Below are 17,320 nucleotides of genomic sequence, written 5' to 3' on the forward strand. Positions count from 1 at the left end.
CCAGAAGAGGGTGTTGAATCCTCTGGAGCTGGAGTTAGTTACAGGTGATTATGGGGTGATACGGGTGCTGGGAACTGAACTCGGGTTCTCTGGAAGAGAAAGTGCTCACCAATGTCTGAGCTGTCTCTCCAGCTCTGAGAATACAGGTAGATACTTAATATTTTTCTTGTCTATATCTTATAAGAGATCTAAGTGGGGTGACAATTTTTTAAAAACTCCTCTGAGAATGGTGCTTAAAAGTAGATTTTAATTTCTTTTTAACTGAATCACTGACTAGAACTACCAGTCCATTGTTTTATATTCTTGGTGCTTTTAAAGGACTAGAACCAATAGAATATCTGTTACAAAGGGCATTTGTTGAATTGGCTTACATGATGTTGGCAGGGTAGTCCGACAGTGGTCCACCTATACATTGGAAGGTTGAGAACCTGGTGACTGCTCAGTCCTTAGGTTATATGCTTCAGCAGTCCCAATCTGCCTCTGAAGGCCTGGAAGGTTTCTGAAGAGTTGCTAGTCTTCAGCCCATGTTGGAAGCCAAAGAAGCTGGGCTTTGCAATGGCAGCAACAGGGTAGGTGCATTCATCAGCAAGGGGTGAAGACAGGAAGGGAAAAAGCAGCTGTATGTTTCCCTCAGAACTCCATATCTGGGCTGTTGCCAGACGGGGAGGTCTTTGCACCTCAGTTAATCCTTTTAAGAAATACCATCGTAGACCTGTTCAGAAGTAGATTTCTTATTTGATCCCAGAGTCAGTCAGATTGATAACCCAAGATTAACTACCACTGTGCTTTGGTTCTATGTGTTATCTTAATCTGGTCTGGATTATGTCAGTGGTTTACTTACAGGTCTTTACCATGTTTTGTTGTCAAACCATTCTTCAGAATGCTGCAAGAATGATCTTTCTCATTGTTACCATTCTCTTCCCACTCTTTCACAGGCCAAGTCCAAACTCCTGACCTAGTGTGTGATCTGGTGTTGGTTTTGCCTCATTTTGTCCCATCCCTCTTGTCTGCCTCTAAGTTTTCTCCTACCCCATTGTCATTCCCCAGATATGTACAGAACATGTCTCTCATTTTCATATTCTTGATCCCCTCCCCCACCACATTTCTAGCTCAGTTTAAGCTTTAGTCGCCCATTATGCTTCATGAGTTAAACTTTGCACCCTCATGCCTGTGTATGTCATTCGTGCTGACATGTCTGCTTTATTGCACTTGCTTGTTTCTCTGGTACTGCACTACTAGATTTTTTTCCTCTTTTTTTTTTTTTTTGCAAGATAACCTTCAGGGGCCATCATGTGCATTGTTGGATATTTAGGAATATCCCTGGTCTATACACATGATGCCAACAACATCTTTCCAGTTGTGACAAGCAAAAAATATCTAGATATTGCCATCTATTTCCTAGAGGGAATATGTTTCCATTTAAGAACCATTGCTCTGTTGGGATGGAAGCTGTTTGAGCTACATGGTTGAGTAATTGGCTTTTGTACACACAGTAATGGTTTCGTCAAAGTGATCATCCTTATTCCCTTAATACCTGTTTTTGTCACTTGTTACTGTGATAAAATACCCTGAAAAAATCAACTTAAGGGAGAAGGTGACATTTCATTGCTGGATATGTACAAATGGTAAATGAGCAGTGAAAAGATGCTTGACATTACTATTAAGAAAATACAAATTAAAGTCACAGTGAGGTGGCACTATCAGTATGACTAGACTTCAGAAAGAGTATGTCAGGAAGTGATGTGGTGTAACTGATTCACACATTCCTGGTGGGAATGCAAAATAGCACAACCACTTTGGAAAATATAAAGCTAAGAACAACCACATATGACCCACCCATTCTACTCCTAGGTATTTTTTCAAGAGAAATAAAAGCTACTTTCCCATCCTCCCATTTGAACTGCTTTAGCTGTTATTTTTTTTTTATTTTAAAAAAGATTTTATTTACTTTTATGTGTATGAGTGTTTACCTGTATGTATGTATGGGCACCATATACATACATGTGCCTGTGGATTACAGAAGAGGGCATCAGATCCCCTGGAACTGGAGTTACAGGTACTGTGAGCCTCCATATGCGTACTGGAAACCAGGTCCTCTGGAAGAGCAACAAGTACTCTTAACCACCGAGCCATCTCTTCAGGCCCAAATTGTTAATGTTTTTTGAGACAGTCCCACTATTATTGCTGTTACTGGCTTCGAACTCACCGTGCGGCCCAGACTGGACGAAAAAATCATTTTGAATGCTGGGATTACAGGTGTGTACAACCATGCCCAGATTTCTCTGCTAATTTCATCTGTTTGGCTGGTTGCCTTTTTTTTGTTGTTGTTTTGAGATAGGGTCTCAATGGTCCCAGGCTGGCCTGGAACTTGTGATCATTCTGCCTCAGCCTCCTGAATGCTGGGATTACTAAGCCTGGTTTATCTGTTAGTGTCTGAGATAGACTTAAACATCTTTAAATATGACTGGTATTGGCATATTTTTATTTTCTGTCTTCCGAAGTTAGAAGGTACAAGAGATCTTATCTTTTCTTGGTGAATTGTATAAATCATTAAGACATAGCGTAACAAAAAAGCACATGCTTTTTTTCCTTTGAATTTAATTTCAGTTTGTCTTGCATTAATGTTGCTCTGCTTTGTGTTTTTTTTTCAGTGATAGGGATTGAACCCAAGCCTTGAGCATGCTAGGCAAGTAAGTACTCTACCCTTGAACAACACTCCTAATCCATTAGCTCTGTAACTGCTTGCTAGATCCCTCCTCCTCCTCTTCCTCCTCCCCCTCCTCCTCCCCTCCTCCCCTTCCTCCTCCTCCTCATCCTCCCCCTCCTCCTCCATTTTATTATTGCTGCAGGCTGTGTATGCTTACATTTTTTCTGAAATGTTAAATTTTGGACATGATGCATCTTTATGCCTAAGTCTATTTCTACTTGTAGTTCCTAAAAACAAAAACCAGGAAGTTAATACAGCAGTTATCTAATTACAAATTTTTAAAGATTTGTCAGTGTTGTCATTAAATGGACAAAGAAAAGGAACTTTTTTTTTTGAAATGAAAAAGAAAATTTGTATTTGGCTTTGTAATACATTTGTGAAATTCTGTTTAAACAGACTGCCTGATCTTTTGGAAATGCTTTAAACTAACCACAAGACACACTATGAACATTTATATTTCCCCAAACTAGAGTTGCTGTTGGTCTAATTCTCCACTAGAGCCACCTTCTCCAAAACTTTTCTACTTATTTGCATGAAAATAATCTTCCCCTTTTTGAAAATTTTTTACTTTTATTTATTTAATTAATTAATTTAATAACCACATGATTAGAAGAAGCATTTCATTACTGCTTTAACACAGTCATTAACAATTTCTAGAGCAAAGATATATCTCTTTCAAAAGTGGCTGTAAATTTTTAGGTTCACAGTTGAATTAGTACAGTTATACAATATTAAACTCAGTATAAACCCTATAAGACATAAAATTGAATGAGTTTTTAACCTTTAAACTGTTTCCTACAGAAAGACTCATTCTGTTCTCTGTAGGCATTGCATGACACGGGTGCACTTACCTACATGCAGGAGATATATCTCTTTCAAAAGTGGCTGTAAATTTTTAGGTTCACAGTTGAATTAGTACAGTTATACAATATTAAACTCAGTATAAACCCTATAAGACATAAAATTGAATGAGTTTTTAACCTTTAAACTGTTTCCTACAGAAAGACTCATTCTGTTCTCTGTAGGCATTGCATGACACGGGTGCACTTACCTACATGCAGGCAATACACAATACACACATACACATAAAAATAATAAAATATTTAAAAAAAAGTTTAAAGTACGTGCAGTTATGGAAACCAAACTTTAACGAGAAAGACCAGGTTAGTGCGTGGTCTAGGCAGGGCGTCAGACCACCTTTAACTAAAGAACATCTGGCTTTCTGTCAGCACTCTTAGAGAATTTCAGTTTTCTGATACCACAAGGTCCAGAAAGACTCATTTTTAATACTACTAACACTTAGATGTTTGCATGTGTCTCTAATCTCTATGTATCTGATTATTACTAGTCATAGTCGGTTACACTTGAATTCTTGGCACCTAAGTATGAATATAAAGTTATCAGGTAGATTTCAATGGTAATGTTTATCACCTCTACTAATTAACATGAAGTAAATTTTTATGTTTCCTCCTCAAATATAACTCATTTTTTTATTTGTTGATTTTTTTTGTGTATATCATACAGAACATCCCAATCTTATTCATCTATATACTCACTTCCCAGATGGCACCCTCCCATAGCCCCCCCTAGCACTCCCCTGCCACTGAAGCCCATATACTCTGTCATCCCTGTTACTGTCTGCTGTGTTGTCTGTGCCGCCAGCCATTCTCCAGTGCTTGTCCATCCACTGATCTAGTCAGCCTATCTAGAGAGCCTTGTTTTAGGAAGATCAGCTGTTCCTCATCTAGGAGCAATCAGTTGTCAATATTCCTTTAGATGAGATTGGGGTCTGCTGTTCATTTTCCCAGTTCTATGCTGGGTTACTGTCTGTGAGTCTCTTGGGCCATCTTGGCCAACAACTCAAAGGAGGATAAACCAGCTTATTTTCACTCTTAAGGTCATTTGAGGATCTGTTCCTCAGGGGTCACATGGGCTTGGGAGGAGCTCCTGGCTCCGAAAAGGAACTTTTTTCTAGTGGAGGATCCAGTCTAGGGCCACATGTTGCATTTAGCTGTCATTTGCATCCTTCAAACTGTGTGTGTAATTTTGCTTTAGATGTTCTCCTGTATTTAGAATACAGTAGGCTTTTTAAAAATTTTACTTACTCTGAAGTTCTTTGATTTTTATCAGTAGAATTTAACTCAATCAGCCCATTCATGAGGTTCCTGTTACTTATTTGGACTCCCCTCTGTAATAGCACATATATTTTCTATTTAGTTAAAGCTATCTTTTTTTTATTGTCCTCCTCTTACCAGTGATCAGGGTCTGGGTTGGGTGTGTCCATGTTCTTGGCCTCTCATCCAAAGAACTGAAAATAAGGGTTCACACAGATTTGCAAAAGAAGCAAGATAACTATTTGGAGCTAAGTGGTAATACATATTAAGAGGCATATATTGTCAAGATTGACAGTGGGCCACCTGAATGAGAGAACTGAAGGGCTGCAATTATTATTTGGGGCTTCTTTTATCGGGTTCAAAAGGAGGAGCTGATTACCAAGGGGCATAGTTTGGGTGGCTCTATATTTTGACCGATAGATTAGGTCCTGTTGTGCATGCCTCTTCTAACACTTCGGATTTTAGTGGTATGAGTGCCCAATTATACATAGGCATAAGATGATATACAAGGGATTCTCCCTAAAAATTTGCTAGAGGACACAGTTTTGCTTAATGGGCATGCACCCAAAACCAGTTCAGGCCAGATGGGGCCTTCTATTCTTCATATCTAATACACTGGAATACAGTTGAAACTGTCTAAATTTGATTGTTACTAGGAGCAGAAAAATAGATTGTTGGTATTGTTTAGCGGTGGGAGTATGTGTAGCCTGATGTGGGCGGGGGTTTGAGGGCGATCTGAAGTTGCTGGGTGCATTGTTAGGAAGGGGTGTGTGCATAGTGCATGCAGGTGAAGGAGCTAGACTGCCAAGTGCAGTGTTACATGAGGGAGGGTGTGCATAGCCCAAAGCAAATAGGGTCCCAGGCTAAAATGTCCCCTATGGGGCCTGCCTGCCCTCTGCCCACCTTTTTTCTTTTTCCTGCCTCTTACTGGAATGATATGCTTTCTTTGTTCACTGTTTTTCCTTTAGTCCCGTGAAGGTTGAATATTCTATTACCCTTTGATACATTTACTCACATTTTGATTGTTGTGAAATCCGGGGTTAGTAATTATTTACATTTCCCGTTAACAAAATAATACTCTAGCAAATATTACCCCACTTTTCTCACCCTTCTTGTTGTTATTAATACTGAACTTGCCAGGGGATTTTATAGATTGTAACTAAAAAGCAAATCATTAGCTGGGTGTGGTGACACATACCGTTAGTCCTAGCGCTGGGGAGGCAGGAGGATCTCTGAATTCAAGGACGGCCTGGTCTTCCTAGCACATTCCAGGCCAGCTTTGAATACAGGTTGATCTCAAAGAGATTTACACAACCTCTGCCTTCTGACCTTCCTGAGTGCTGTGATTAAAGGTGTGTGCCACCACACCCAGTGGATTTTGGTTTTTTTTTGTTGTTGTTGTTTTTTTGAGACAAGCTCTCTCTGTAGCCCCTGCTGGCCTGAAACTCACTATGTAGACCTCCATCTCACAGAGGTCCACCTGCCTCTGCCTCCTGAGTATTGGGATTAAAGGCATGCCCAATCATGCTTGATAACTTTTTATTTTATTTTTAAATATTATTTTTATTTTATGTGTATGAATGTATTGCTTACATGTATGTGAGTTCACCCGTGTTGTGCAGTGCTGCGGAGGTCAGAAGAGGGCTTCAGATTCCCCTGGAACTGGAGGTAAAGACGGTTTGTAGTTGCTATGTGGGTGTTGGGAATCGAACCCGGGTCCTCTGCAAGAGCAGTCAGTGCCCTTAACCACTGAGCCATCTCTCCAGCCCCTACAACTTAAAAAAATTTATTTATTATTTTTATTTTATGTGTATGTGTGCTTTACCTGGATGTAAGTGCAACCATGTCATGGAGGGTGCGGATCTCCTGGAACTGGAGTTACTTACAGTTGTTAATTGCGGTGTGGGTGCTGGGAACTAAACTCAAATCCTCTGCAAGAGCAGCTAGTGCTCTTAACCTCTGAGCCAACTCTCCAGCCTCCAACTTTGTATTTTTAAAAAACATTTACCTTGCCAGGCATGGTGGCACACGCCTTTAATCCCAGCACTCGGGAGGCAAAGGCAGATGGATCTCTTGAGATCAAGGCCAGCCTGGTCTACATAGTGAGTTCCAGGACAGCTGGGGCTACAGGGAGACCCTGTCTCAAAAACAAAAAACAAAACCAACCAACCCCAAAAAAACATTTACCTGGTTCTTTATTTCATTAGCATAAAGATATTTTTATTAGCTGGGCATGGTGGCACATGCCTTTAATCCCAGGGTTTGCAAGACAGAGGCAGGTGGATCTCTGTGAGTTCAAAGCCAGCCTGGGCTACAAAGTGAGCTCCAAGCCAGCTGGGGCTATAGGGAGACCCTGTCTCAAAAAGACCAAAAAAAAAAAAAAAAAATTGAGTAGTCTTCTTTTAAAGTTCATTGTCCACAAAAATGATTGAAGTTCTCTTGCAAAACCTCTATATAGACTTTTGAGCTTATGCCTTTTCCCAGCTTGCTAGCCTACTCTTATTCTCTTTATAAACAGTCTCTATTTCTGTATTTTTTATTTTTAATTCTTTTTCATATATACTATTTATTTATTGGTCTTTTAAAAAATTGTATTGAATTTTTGTGTGTTTCATACATAAAATCATCTTTATAACCCCTTCTCCTTTGGTACCCTCCCATACCCCATCATGGGAGTTTATACATTATTTGTATTAAGGCCTGTTATATAAAGTTAGTGTCTAGAGATGTCCCTCATCCACTGGGGTTTAGTCAGCCTATCTAGAGTCTCTCTCTTCAAGAAGATCAGCTCTTCCTCACACAGCAGTAATCAGCTGCCAATAATACTTTGACTAAGATTGGGGCCTGCTGTTCATTTCCACAGTTCTGTTCTGGGTTTTTGTCTGCCGAAGTTTGCATGGGTCTTGTGTATGCTGACACCATTGCTGTAGGTTTGTATGAGATGGGTCCCAGGTGCCTGTAGGACTATTTCCATATGGTCATGCACCTCCTCCATGGCTCTTACAATGTTTCCACCCCCTATTCTGAAATGGTCCCTGAGCTCTGGGTGGGTGGGCCTCAATATAGGAGACCTGTCCAAGGATCCACACTCTACTGACTCTTATTCTCTGCATTTTGGCTATTTGTGGCCTTTTGCATTCCTGGCCCTCTGTTGCATGAGGGCGCTTCATTGATGAGAATCGAAAGATGCATTAGTGTTCTCTTCATCCCTTGTTCTATGTTCCATGAGTCTTAGGTGTAGAGGTTGTATCCTAAATGCGCCACTTAGGCTTGCGCAATTCACAGAGAATCTCTGTGTGACCAGTGGTGTAACTCTGTAATAACCTCTGCCTGTTGAAGGGCACCACCCTACTTTGATGGGTGGTGACTGGGATACTTGTCTGTAAATTTAAGGATCCATATTTTGCACAGTAAGAAATTAATTTGTCTAGGGCTAGGAGAACCTTGGGTTTTCTCTAAGATCTATGATCTTTCCAGCTATGTGTATTTGGCTAGGTTTACAGTATCAGACATAAGTTTCCTCCCATTGAGTGGCTTTAAGTCCAATTGGGTAGCTGTTGATTACCCCCAATGTTATCTTTTAAAAAAATTAATTAATTAGTTTATTTTTTATTATGCTAATATTTATTAAAAGAACTGTGAGATTATAAAAATAAGTTTGAAAAGGCATTAGCTAGTTCATAACAAACATAAACAAATCAGAATAATGTATACAATTTTTGACCAAACAACCTTATGTTATGAGATGAGGATCAACTAGAATGACGTATGTTAGTATATCAAACTGGAAGCCATCATTATTACTGCTATCAATGTTATTACAGATATTGATGAAATAGCAAGAATATATTTTCATAAAATACTTGATAATTATGTTTTTCTTTTTTTGTTTTTATTGAATTTTTGTGTATTTCATACAGATCATCTCAAACAATCTTAATCATTCTTTATACCCCCATTCCCACTGGCACCCTCCCACAGCCCCCGCCATGGGAACCCATATACTCTGTCATCTGTATTAAGGACACTGTGTCAAGTCAGTGTCCCCAGACGTTCCCTAGTGCAAGTCCATCCACTGAGGTCTAAATTTATTTATTTTTATTTTGTGTCTATGAGTGTATTGCTTGTATATGTAAGTGTACCCAAGTTGTGCAATGCTCTTGGAGGTCAGAGGAGGGCGTTGAATCCCCTGGAACTGGAATTATGGATGGTTGTTAGCCACTATGTCGGTTGCTGGAAATTGAACCTGGGTCCTTTTCAAGAGCAGCCAGTGCTCTTAACCGCTGAGCCATCTCTCCAGCCCCTATTTCTGTTATCTTGAATCAGACAAAAAAAAAAATCTCTTGGTAGACTGAGGATTTAACACACAAGTGTTGCCTCTAGGCTCAAGGTCCCTAGTACCACCACCACAACAACCCCCTCCCCCTGACAATTTTTTTCTGAGTCAGGGTCTCTAGTCCAGGCCGGCTTCTAACTGTGTAGCTGAGAGTGACTTTGAACTTCTAATTCTCCCACCTCTACCTCCTAAGTGCTAGGATTATAGATCTGTACCACCATGCCTAACTATGCAGTGCTGAGGATCTAACACAGGGCCTCCTGCATGCTAAACTACATCCCCAGCCCCAACAAAACACATCTTAACTTCTCTCAATACTCCTCCAATATATACCTTAGGTATATCAGATATTTCATTTGTAAATATTTCTTCAAAAGATACTCTTTTAAAACAATATAGCATAGGGCCCGCTAGATGGATTACTAGGAAAAGGCATTTTCCCCAAGCCTGAGGAACTCAGTTTGATCCTGAGAACCCACATGGTGGAGGAGAGAAGCAACTGAAAGTTGTCCTCTTCTCTCCATCCTTGGACTATGGCACATGTGTGCCCATACACATACACACAAGTAAATAAATGCAAAAAAATGTAGCTAAGATGCTATTATGCACTTAAAAACGAGATGATCATACATACAGTTAGCAATCATGTTTTCCTAGTGAGTGCATAACTTTTTGATGCGTTCAAATAGGATCAAAATATGACCAATGTGTTATAAATGAGATTCTTTAGATCTATTGGATCAGGGTCTGAGGGAAGCGAGCACAGCCGAGCCAGCCAAAGATGGAGCCCTGGCTGGCTGCCAAACCTCGTGCTGTTTACTTCAACTCTTGGCTGATTGCCAAGGCTCGTGAATCCCGCTTGTTTACCCCAACTCTGAAGTATGGTGGGCCCAAAAACAGGTGCTGCCAGCCTGATGATCTTGCTACGTGGCTAATGAGCTGCACTCTGCCTGCCCGCTGCACGTGTGTGTGCCCTGATTGGTCCTGGCTAGAGGGAGGGCTGTTGGAAACGCTATATGAACAGCTGAGGTGTGTAATAGAAGAAAACAGAAGAGAACAGAACAGCAACAACGAGACAGCATCAGAGAGAATGAAGGGAGAGAGAATGAAGGGAGAGAGAATGAAGGGAGAGAGAATGAAGTGAGAGAGAATGAAGTGAGAGATATAGGAGAACTATGAGCAGCATCATAGTGGGTGAAATAATGAAGAGACTATAAGAGAGAATAAAGGAAGAAAAAGAAACAGAAGCTTGAATCTCACCTTGGTGTCTGTGTCGTCTTTCCTGGACTCTGCTGGATAGAGTCCTGGCTCGCGACAAGGGTCCCTTACCACTCAATCTTTCTTGCAAGTTATTTTTTAATTCTGTTTTTTTAAAAAAAATTATTTACGTGTGTGTGTGTGTGTGTGTGTGTGTGTGTGTGTGTGTGTGCCATGTGTGTCTGTGTCTGTGTCTTAGGGGCATGTGTACCACCCATGGCCTGAATGTGGGGGTCAGAGGATGACTTTTGGAGTAGATTCTTTTCTTCCTCCATTGTTTCAGGTTATTGGAATCAGATACACAGGCTTGTATAGCAAATGCTTTTACTGACTGAACCATCTCACACCAGCCAATTTTGTTTTTTTGAGATAGGGTCTTGCTCTGTAGTTCAAGCTGGCCTTGAAGTCTTGATTCTATTGCTTTAGCTCACCAATTCCTATGATTTCAGTTATGTGCTTATCTATCTATCTATCATCTATCTATCAATCTATCTATCATCATCTATCTATCATCTATCTATCTATCTATCTATCTATTCTATCCAGGGTCTCCATATAGCCCCAGTTGGCCTGAAACTTGCTATGTAGTCCCGGCTGGCCTTGATCTCACAGAGATCTACCTGCCTCTACCTCCTGAGTGCTGAAATTAAAGGTGTATGCCACCACTCCATATTATTATTATTATTTTGGTCTTTTTTTTTTTTTTGAGACAGGGTCTCCCTGTAGCCCTAGCTGGCCTGGAACTCACTATGTAGAACAGGCTGGCCTTGAACTCACAGCGATCCAACTGCTGGGATCAAAGGCATATGCCACCATGCCCAGCTTTTTTTTTTTGTCTTTTTGAAGCAGGGTCTCCCTGTAGCCCCAGCTGTCCTGTAACTCACTATGTAGACCAGGCTGGCCTTGAACCCACAGAGATCTGCCTGCCTCTGCCTCCCAAGTGATGGGACTACAGTCATGTGCCACCACGCTTGGCTATTTTTTTTTAATTAAAAAAATGTGTATAAAAATGATGTGATGCATGTGTGTCTGGTGGAGGTATATTCACATGTGCAGTTGCTTCCAGAGGCCCTGAAGGGGATAATGGATTCCCTGAAGCTGGAGTTACAGGTGGTTGTGAGCCACCTGAAGTAGGTGCTAGAAAGTGCACTGGGGTCATCTGCAAGAACAGTAAGTGTTCTTAACTATGGGCGTGCGGGTTTTGCGGAGCACCAGCTGCTGGGCGTGGCATCGGTCTCACACTTCGCTGGAGTGTGGCGGGTCCCTGGCTCTCCACCGCTGGCGGGTCTCTGCTTCTCTGCGTTGTTGAGGCTCTCTGCTACCGGGGCTGGCCCGGTTGGGTTCCGCTTCAATTTCCACCATGCACTCTCTCTCTAAGTTCAGGACCCATTGGCCACCAGGTCACGAGGAGAGGTGCGAGAAATGGCAAAAGCTGGATTTCCGTGAGTCGTGGTTTACGAAGAGATAGCCCTCTCCGGGAAGGCTGGATCGTAGGCAGTAAGGCACAGAACTCAGCTCAGTCAATGGTACAGCCCCTTTATTCTGTGACTCAGCTCGGCTCCAGGCATTAGTGATCCAGCTTCGATTATTGAGGGAAAACCAGGATACTTTATACTGTGGGGGTAGTGGTAAAAGCCTTAGCTGATAGGTACTTTGTGGGATGCCCTATTTACATATGGAAGAGGGCTCCTGCCAGGCTGTCAGACTGCCTGAAAATCACACAGGAAAAGCTGGCAGTTCCAGAGCCGGAGGCCATGGCTACTTCAGAAGATGAGTCAGGAAGATGCCGGGAAGGCACCCTGCTGATAAAAGGAGTCTCTGCATATGAAGCCAAGCCCATAGACTATCCAGACATGGAGAGACTGCTACTTTACACAACAGGGGTCCCCAACACTTAACCACTGAGCAATCTCTCCAGTCCTGCAATTTAGTTTTGAAGAATTTAGATAGTTTACTGTGTTGATTTGAATGAGGATGTCCTCCAGACTCCAAGTATTTGAACACTTGGCCCCAGTTAGTGGTGCTATCTGCAAAGGTTTAGGAGGTATGACGTTGATAGAGGAAGCACATCACTGAGGGTAGGCTTTGAGAGTTCATGGCTTTGTCTCATTTCTAACTTCGCTTTGCTTCTTGTATCTGCTTGAAGATGTGAGTGCAGCTTTGTTCTCCAGCTGCCTCCTACCGTGTGTCCCCTGCCGTGGTAGACTCTTATCCTGTTAGGGAAAACCAAAGCATGGAACCAGCCATGTACAGAGATGGCACCAAGACACTCACATGGAGAAACTGGGAAAGTTTATTCATGCCAGCAGAATCAAGCGGAGTTTCCTCCCAAAGAACTCAACACCCCAGTTTAGTTCCTTCAGCTTTTACAGCATTGGTGGGTTTAAGTTACAGTGTATGTGATTATTAGCACAGGTGCTTATATGCCCTAAGACCACTGAAAGGAAATTCCTTCTGCAGGCATGTTTGCAGAGGTGATGTTTAGGGCAGAGGTTAGGATATTCGTTAACAGAGTTTATTGCAGGTGCCTTAGCAAGCAAGGCAGTTGCAAACAGATGTTTCACTAGATAACTGTAGTATTTATTTCTCGAGATAGCTTTCTCCATTTTAGTTTTGATTTCTTTTTCAACATAAATTTTAGTAAGCATTCATAAACCCACTATAAAGTATTATTTGTCTTAAAGAATAAAAATCAGTCATAAAAATACATTTAGACACACACAAAGTTAGACATTAGGTGCATGGGTATATTTCTTTCCCCATCAATCCATCTGGAACTGTAAGGCACGTAAACTTCCTTTTATAAGTTGCCTTGGTCATGGTGTTTTATCACAGTGTGAATGGAAGTTCCCAGAAAAACAACAACCCTGCATCTTCGACTGAAGCTCCTACAAGGCTGCTTAACTGATTAGCGCTTCAGTGACTGGAGCGTTTGGAATGTTGCAGAGCCTAATTACAATTTATCTTGGACTCTTTTTTTCATATGCCTATTTTTAATTTTTTTATTTTTTAGAAGAAGCATTTCATTACAGCTTTAACATACTCAATAACAATTTCCAGAGCAAAGATACATCTCTTTCAAAAGTGGCTATAACATTTTTAGGTTCACAGTTGAGTTAATACAGTTATATAATATTGAACTCAGTATAAACCCTGTAAGACATAAAATTGAATTAGTTTTTAACCTTTAAAAAAGATCTCCATTTCATTTTAAAATATACTGTTTTACAGAAATACTCATTGTTTTTGCTAATAACACTTAGATGTTGGTGCCCGCATCGTTAATCTGTGTGTATCTGATTATTACTAGTCATGGTTGGTTGCACTTGGATCCTTGGCATCTATATATGGATATAAAGTCATTGGGTAGATTTCAGTGGTAATGTTTATCACCTCTGCTACTTCACATGATGTACATTTTTATGCTTCCTCCTCAATTATAACTTATTTTTAAAATTTGTTGATTTTTGTGTGTATATCACACAGAACATCCCAAACAATCTTGTTCATTTATATACCCACTTCCCAGATGGCACCCTCCCATAGCCCGCCCCCCACTAGAGTCCTTTTACTCTGTTATCCCTGCTACTGTCTGCTGTGAGGTTAGCACCCCCAGCCGTTCCCCACTACTTGTCCATCCGGTGAATCTAGTCAGCCTATCCAGAGGTCTTTGTTTTAGGAAGATCAGCTGTTCCTCATCTAGCAGCAATCAGTTGTCAGTATTCCTTTAGATAAGATTGGGGTCTGCTGTTCAATTTCCCAGGTTTTTTTTTTTTTGGCTTTTTGAGACAGGGTCTCCCTGTAGCCCCAGTGGTCCTGGAACTCACTATGTAGACCAGGCTGGCCTTGAACTCACAGAGATCCGCCTGCCTCTGCCTCCCGAGTTCTGGGATTAAAGGTGTGCACCACCATGCCTGGCCCTATTCTCCCAGTGCTATGCTGGGTTACTATCTGGGAGTCCCTTTGGCCACCCTGGCCAACTCAAAAGAAGGTATCTCCTATCTGGTATTGCTTCTTGTTATGTAGCCTTTAGCTAAACATATGGACTCTAAAAAAATTGTATTGGCCCCTTTAATCTTTGGTTATACTCTCCTTTTGGGTGTTTAAGGCCACACAGTTGGTCCAGATAAACCAAGTTATTTTTACTCTTAAGGCCGTTTGAGGATCTGTTCCCCAGGGGTCACATGGGCTTGGCATGAGCCCCTGGCTCCTTTCTTTTACCAGTTCCGTCTATGTGAAGATAAGTCAAAGGTCCTACTTGATCATGGCTGGCTTTGCTTGGAAGCATGAAGGAAATGTTTCCTCTGTGCTGGCCCTCCTCTTTGTAGACTGGATACTGGTTCAAGTCCATCTTGTGGGGTATCCACAGCCTCCTTGATCAAGAGGACAGGTGACTCACCACAATTTCAGGACATTTTGAGAGCTGCTCATAGTCCCCTGGAACGAGTCGACTTAGGAGGGCAAGGAGCAAAAACTGTCTTTTATGTCCCTCTGACCAAATTATTATAGGCCTCAAAGTATATCTGTAAAATATCCAAGAAGGTTAGTTCCACCAGTATGGTACTTTTAATTCCTGTGTGTTATATAGATAAATCTTGGGCAAAGACCAATTGTTCTCAGAGGATTAAAGGCATGCACCACCAAGCCTAGCTTATTATTTTTATTTTTTATGTGTATGAGTGTATTGCCTGCATGTATATAAGTGCACCTGTGTCATGCAATGCCCTCGGAGGTCAAAAGAGGGCATCAGATTCCCACAAACTGGAATTATGGACAGTTGTTAGCCACCTCATGGGTGCTGGGAATTGAACCGGGGTCCTCTGCAAGAGCAGCCTGGAGAGTGGTGTTTTATTGTTTATTATTCTTCTGCCATCTCTCTAGTCTCTCATTTAGGTTTTTTTTTTGTTTGTATGTTTGTTTGGTTTTTTTGGGGGGGTTCTTTTGAGACAGGGTTTCCCTGTAGTTCTGGAACTTGCTAGAGGACTAAAACATGTGCTACTACACCCGGCCTCATTTAGTTTTAAACCTAGAATTTTCCCTGTATTTCATTTTACTTATGAAAAAAATATTAGAAAACATTTACCATATCATGACTTTATTCCTTGTGTTTTATTTTTTCAGACAGGGTCTTACTACGCAGCACTGGCTGACCTGGAACTCGCTATGTAGGCCATGGTGGCCTTGAACTCACAGAAATCTGCCTGCCTTTGCCTCTCGAGTGCTGGAATTAAAGACATGTGCCACCATGTGTGACTTATTCCTTGTATTTTAGAAGTCCTTTGACTGAGTCTCTCCAGGTCATTTTTTTATTTCACTATCTTAAACTTTATAGTTAAAATTTTATTGCTTTCCTTTAGTTATGCCATTCTGTTTTTATGCCTAAATAATATATATTTTCATTTTTAGAGAAGTTCATTAACATTTGAAACAAAAAATTGAGTTATTAAATATTGCTTAAGGAGATGGCTCAGTGGTTAAGAGTGCTTGCTACTCTTGCAGAGAACCTGAGTTTCCAGCACCCACATTAGGCAGTTCACAACTATCTGTAACACTAGCCTACGCCGTCTTCTGGCCTCTTCAGGTACTGCACTCACATGCACATGTGCCCCCACATGCATACACACACACACAAAACAATCTAAATATTGCTTATTTTTTACAAATTTCCTTTTGAAATTATAATTCATATATGTTGTAACTTTGGGTTTGGGTTCAAAATGAAATATGAATAAAGTAATCAGGGAAATCACATCAGGGGTGCTTTGTCAATTATTTGCACAATCAGTGCATCCACCTTTTGTTGTGATACAGTAGGAAAAAGGTGATTCTAAATATGTCCAATTAAATGCAAAAAATACATTGCATTTGAAACAGATCAAGACAACACATAGCTTACAATGATTACTTTGCACTTAGGAAGGCTATTCTTAACTATTCTTGCTTTTTAAACCAATGAAATCAAGGTAAGTTAAATTTTGCAGCATTTGCTCATTGTTTTTGTGTTAGCCATTGGTTCTTCTGGAAAGTAAAGCCAGGAAAAACAAATGACCTGATCATCTTCTTTGTGCTCATTACTTTACCCGTCATTCTACAGGCATGCAAGTTAAGACAGTGTCAAGATTTTCACATGTAAAATAATAACTAATGACACATGAAGGTAGACTATGTACTATGCAGTGCTTAATAAGTGAGCTTGCAGTTAGTATCAACTTTTTTCTTTTTTTTGAGATAGGGTCTCCCTGTAGCCCCAGCTTGCCTAAGAACTCCCTATGTAGACCAGGCTGGTCTCAAACTCACAGAGATCCACCTGCCTCTGCCTCCCCTGTGCTGGGGTTAAAGGCATGTGCCACCACACCCGGCTCAACTCAGTTTTTTAATAACACCAAGATTTACAAGCCAAACTAAACATTTGATTTAAAGATTCTGTTATTTGGCTGGGAAGATTGCTCTGTGGTTAAAACACTTATTGTGCAAGTGTGAGGACTGAGTTTGGATGCTGAGAACACTTAGAAAAATAGGAGCACCTGACTGAGCATGTTCTTGCTGGGTCTGATTCTCAACTTCTTAAAGTTTAGAAATACATTTACAAATGCCTAAAATTCCCAGGAGGACTGCAGGTTTGTTTTAAGAAGGGCAGGATGGGGGGCTAAAGAGATGGCTCAGAGGTTAAGAGCACTGACTGCTCTTGCAAAGGACCCAGGTTTGATTCCCAGCATCCACATGGTGGCTATGAACCATTTTTAACTCCAGTTTCAGGGGAATCCAAAGCCCTCTTCTGACCTCCATGGGATTGCATGACACATACATGCAGGCAATACACTCATACACATAAAATAAAATAATAAATAAAAAAAATTGTTTTTGGTCTTTTTGAGACAGGGTCTCCCTGTAGCCCTAGCTGTCCTG

The 17,320-nt window shown here is 41.0% G+C and overlaps 1 pseudogene; it reads left to right on the forward strand.

The window, feature by feature from the left end:
• Positions 1 to 1,588: 1,588 nt before the first annotated feature.
• The window catches only part of LOC103747096, a 17,924-nt pseudogene continuing 2,192 nt past the window's right edge, over positions 1,589 to 17,320 (forward strand).

Source organism: Nannospalax galili, unplaced genomic scaffold, assembly GCF_000622305.1.
Source record: "Nannospalax galili isolate Female #2095 unplaced genomic scaffold, S.galili_v1.0 scaffold704, whole genome shotgun sequence".
NCBI classification, from domain to species: Eukaryota; Metazoa; Chordata; class Mammalia; order Rodentia; family Spalacidae; genus Nannospalax; species Nannospalax galili.